We start from the raw sequence: 6,000 nt of genomic DNA, 5'->3' as shown, positions 1-6,000 counted from the left end.
TATTCCCGATGTACCACTGCCCATTTACTGTGAAACCTCTGACCATCACATTGACAATGCGGCACCGAATTTCTGTCTCGATTGAAAACTACAGGCACCATGCCGACTTCTCTCCGAGCGACTAACGCTTCTATAATCACTGCATGGAACCTCTCATGGGGGTGCCAGTTGCTTGTTTCTGTTTTGCCACTCCCGTTTACTGTATCCTTCACACCCTCACATTGACGGACGACACAGAAATTGTATCGATTATCAAAACTGCAGCCTTCATCTCGAATTCTTATCAAATGACTTACGTGGCTACATTCACCAAATGGAAACTCTCCTGAGAGGCCAGTAGCTTATTCCCGATGTACCACTGCCCAATTACTGTAAAACCTCTCACCATCACATTGACAATGCGGCACCGAATTTCTATCTCGATTGAAAACTACAGGCACCACGCCGACTTCCCTCTGAGCGACTAACGCTTCTATAATCACCGCATGGAACCCCTCCTGGGGTGCCAGTTGCTTGTTTCTGTTTTGCCATTCCCGTTTACTGTATCCTTCACACCCTCACATTGACGGACGACACAGAAATTGTATCGATTTTCAAAACTGCAGCCTTCATCCCGAATTCATATCAAATGACTTACGTGGCTACATTCACCAAATGGAACCTCTTCTGGGACTCCAGTAGCTTCTTCCGATGCACCACTGCCCATTCACTGTAAAACCTCTCACCATCACATTGACAATGCGACACCGAACTTCTGTCTCGAGTGAAAACTACAGGCTCCATGCCGACTTCTCTCCGAGCGACTAACGCTTCTATAATCACTGCATGGAACCTCTCCTGGGGTGCCAGTCGCTTGTGTCTGTTTTGCCACTCCCGTTTACTGTATCCTTGACACCCTCACATTGACGGACGACACAGAAATTGTATCGATTTTCCAAACTGCAGCCTTCATCCCGAATTCTTATCAAATGACTTACGTGGCTACATTCACCAAATGGAACCTCTCCTGGGAGGCATGTAGCGTGTTTCCGATGCACCACTGCCCATTTACTGTAAAACCTCTCACCGTCACATTGACAATGCGACACCGAATTTCTGTCTCGATTGAAAACTACAGGCACCATGCCGACTTCTCTCCGAGCGACTAACGATTCTATAATCACTGCATGGAACCTCTCCTGTGGGTGCCAGTTGCTTGTTTCTGTCTTGCCACTCCCGTTTACTGTATCCTTCACACCCTCACATTGACGGACGACATAGATATTGTATCGATTTTCAAAACTGCAGCCTTCATCCAGAATTCATATCAAATGACTTACGTGGCTACATTCACCAAATGGAACCTCTTCTGGGAGGCCAGTAGCTTGTTTCCGATGCACCACTGCCCATTTACTGTAAAACCTCTCACCATCACATTGACAATGCGACACCGAACTTCTGTCTCGATTGAAAACTACAGGCTCCATGCCGACTTCTCTCCGAGCGACTAACGCTTCTATAATCACTGCATGGAACCTCTCCTGGGGTGCCAGTCGCTTGTGTCTGTTTTGCCACTCCCTTTTACTGTATCCTTGACACCCTCACATTGACGGACGACACAGAAATTGTATCGATTTTCAAAACTGCAGCCTTCATCCCGAATTCTTATCAAATGACTTACGTGGCTACATTCAATAAATGGAACCTCTCCTGGGAGGCCAGTAGCTTGTTTCCGATGCACCACTGCCCATTTACTGTAAAACCTCTCACCATCACATTGAAAATGCGACACCGAATTTCTGTCTCGATTGAAAACTACAGGCACCATGACGACTTCTTTCTGAGCGACTAATGCGGCTACAGTCACCGCATGGAAACTGTCCTGGGGTGCCAGTTGCTTGTTTCTGTTTTGCCACTCGCGTTTACTGTATCCTTCACACCCTCACATTGACGGACGACACAGAAATTGTATCGATTTTCAAAACTGCAGCCTTCATCACGAATTCTTATCAAATGACTTACGTGGCTACATTCACCAAATGGAACCTCTCCTGTTAGGCCAGTAGCGTGTTTCCGATGCACCACTGCCCATTTACTATAAAACCTCTCACCATCACATTGACAATGCGACACCGAATTTCTGTCTCGATTGAAAACTACAGGCACCATGCCGACTTCTCTCCGAGCGACTAACGCTTCTATAATCACTGCATGGAACCTCTCATGGGGGTGCCAGTTGCTTGTTTCTGTTTTGCCACTCCCGTTTACTGTATCCTTCACACCCTCACATTGACGGACGACACAGAAATTGTATCGATTTTCAAAACTGCAGCTTACATCCCGAATTCTTATCAAATGACTTACGTGGCTACATTCACCAAATGGAACCTCTCCTGGGAGGCCAGTAGCTTGTTTCCGATGCACCACTGCCCATTTACTGCTAAACCTCTCACCATCACATTGACAATGCGACACCGAATTTCTGTCTCGATTGAAAACTACAGGCACCATGCCGACTTCTCTCCGAGCGACTAACGCTTCTATAATCACTGCATGGAACCTCTCCTGGGGTGCCAGTCGCTTGTGTCTGTTTTGCCACTCCCGTTCACTGTATCCTTGACACCCTCACATTGACGGACGACACAGAAATTGTATCGATTTTCAAAACTGCAGCCTTCATCCCGAATTCTTATCAAATGACTTACGTGGCTACATTCAATAAATGGAACCTCTCCTGGGAGGCCAGTAGCTTGTTTCCGATGCACCACTGCCCATTTACTGTAAAACCTCTCACCATCACATTGAAAATGCGACACCGAATTTCTGTCTCGATTGAAAACTACAGGCACCATGACGACTTCTTTCTGAGCGACTAATGCGGCTACAGTCACCGCATGGAAACTGTCCTGGGGTGCCAGTTGCTTGTTTCTGTTTTGCCACTCGCGTTTACTGTATCCTTCACACCCTCACATTGACGGACGACACAGAAATTGTATCGATTTTCAAAACTGCAGCCTTCATCCCGAATTCTTATCAAATGACTTACGTGGCTACATTCACCAAATGGAACCTCTCCTGGGAGGCCAGTAGCTTCTTCCGATGCACCACTGCCCATTTACTGCAAAAACCTCTCACCATCACATTGACAATGCGACACCGAATTTCTGTCTCGATTGAAAACTACAGGCACCATGCCGACTTCTCTCTGAGCGACTAATGCGGCTACAGTCACCGCATGGAACCTGTCCTGGGGTGCCAGTTGCTTGTTTCTGTTTTGCCACTCCCGTTTACTGTATCCTTCACACCCTCACATTGACGGACGACACAGAAATTGTATCGATTTTCAAAACTGCAGCCTTCATCACGAATACTTATCAAATGACTTACGTGGCTACATTCACCAAATGGAACCTCTCCTGGGAGGCCAGTAGCGTGATTCCGATGCACCACTGCCCATTTCCTGTAAAACCTCTCACCATCACATTGACAATGCGACACCGAATTTCTGTCTCGATTGAAAACTACAGGCACCATGCGTTCTTCTCTCCGAGCGACTAACGCTTCTATAATCACTGCATGGAACCTCTCCCGGGGTGCCAGTGGCTTGTTTCTGTTTTGCCACTCCCGTTTGCTGTATCCTTCACACCCTCACATTGACGGACGACACAGAAATTGTATCGATTTTCAAAACTGCAGCCTCTATCCCGAATTCTTATCAAATGACTTACGTGGCTACATTCACCAAATGGAACCTCTCCTGGGACGACAGTAGCTTATTTCCGATGCACCACTGCCCAATTACTGCAAAACCTCTCACCATCACATTGACAATGCGACACCGAATTTCTATCTCGATTGAAACCTACAGGTACCATGCCGTCTTCCCTCCGAGCGACTAACGCTTCTATAATCACTGCATGGAACCTCTGCTGGGGTGCCAGTTGCTTGTTTCTGTCTTGCCACTCCCGTTTACTGTATCCTTCACACCCTCACATTGACGAACGACACAGAAATTGTATCGATTTTCAAAACTGCAGCCTTCATCCCGAATTCTTATCAAATGACTTACGTGGCTACATTCACCAAATGGAACCTCTCCTGGGAGGCCAGTAGCTTGTTTCCGATGCACCACTGCCCAATTACTGTAAAACCTCTCACCATCACATTGACAATGCGACACCGAATATCTGTCTCGATTGAAAACTACAGGCACCATGCCGACTTCTCTCCGAGCGACTAACGCTTCTATAATCACTGCATGGAACCTCTCCTGTGGTTGCCAGTTGCTGGTTTCTGTCTTGCCACTACCGTTTACTGTATCCTTCACACCCTCACATTGACGGACGACACAGAAATTGTATCGATTTTCAAAACTGCAGCCTTCATCCCGAATTCATATCAAATGACTTACGTGGCTACATTCACCAAATGGAACCTCTTCTGGGACTCCAGTAGCTTCTTCCGATGCACCACTGCCCATTCACTGTATAACCTCTCACCATCAAATTGACAATGCGACACCGACCTTCTGTCTCGAGTGAAAACTACAGGCTCCATGCCGACTTCTCTCCGAGCGACTAACGCTTCTATAATCACTGCATGGAACCTCTCCAGGGGTGCCAGTCGCTTGTTTCTGTTTTGCCACTCCCGTTTACTGTATCCTTGACACCCTCACATTGACGGACGACACAGAAATTGTATCGATTTTCCAAACTGCAGCCTTCATCCCGAATTCTTATCAAATGACTTACGTGGCTACATTCACCAAATGGAACCTCTCCTGGGAGACATGTAGCGTGTTTCCGATGCACCACTGCCCATTTACTGTAAAACCTCTCACCGTCACATTGACAATCGACACCGAATTTCTGTCTCGATTGAAAACTACAGGCACCATGCCGACTTCTCTCCGAGCGACTAACGCTTCTATAATCACTGCATGGAACCTCTCATGGGGGTGCCAGTTGCTTGTTTCTGTTTTGCCACTCCCGTTTACTGTATCCTTCACACCCTCACATTGACGGACGACAGAGAAATTGTATCGATTTTCAAAACTGCAGCTTACATCCCGAATTCTTATCAAATGACTTACGTGGCTACATTCACCAAATGGAACCTCTCCTGGGAGGCCAGTAGCATGTTTCCGATGTACCACTGCCCATTTACTGCTAAACCTCTCACCATCACATTGACAATGCGACACCGAATTTCTGTCTCGATTGAAAACTACAGGCACCATGCCGACTTCTCTCCGAGCGACTAACGCGGCTACAGTCACCGCATGGAACCCCTCCTGGGGTGCCAGTTGCTTGTTTCTGTTTTGCCACTCCCGTTTACTGTATCCTTCACACCCTCACATTGACGGACGACACAGAAATTGTATCGATTTTCAAAACTGCAGCCTTCATCACGAATACTTATCAAATGACTTACGTGGCTACATTCACCAAATGGAACCTCTCCTGGGAGGCCAGTAGCGTGATTCCGATGCACCACTGCCCATTTCCTGTAAAACCTCTCACCATCACATTGACAATGCGACACCGAATTTCTGTCTCGATTGAAAACTACAGGCACCATGCGGACTTCTCTCCGAGCGACTAACGCTTCTATAATCACTGCATGGAACCTCTCCCGGGGTGCCAGTGGCTTGTTTCTGTTTTGCCACTCCCGTTTGCTGTATCCTTCACACCCTCACATTGACGGACGACACAGAAATTGTATCGATTTTCAAAACTGCAGCCTCTATCCCGAATTCTTATCAAATGACTTACGTGGCTACATTCACCAAATGGAACCTCTCCTGGGACGACAGTAGCTTATTTCCGATGCACCACTGCCCAATTACTGCAAAACCTCTCACCATCACATTGACAATGCGACACCGAATTTCTGTCTCGATTGAAAGCTACAGGTACCATGCCGTCTTCCCTCCGAGCGACTAACGCTTCTATAATCACTGCATGTAACCTCTCCTGGGGTGCCAGTTGCTTGTTTCTGTCTTGCCACTCCCGTTTACTG

Source organism: Schistocerca piceifrons, unplaced genomic scaffold (assembly GCF_021461385.2).
Source record: "Schistocerca piceifrons isolate TAMUIC-IGC-003096 unplaced genomic scaffold, iqSchPice1.1 HiC_scaffold_2171, whole genome shotgun sequence".
Lineage (NCBI taxonomy): Eukaryota > Metazoa > Arthropoda > Insecta > Orthoptera > Acrididae > Schistocerca > Schistocerca piceifrons.
This window is presented reverse-complemented; position numbering follows the sequence as displayed.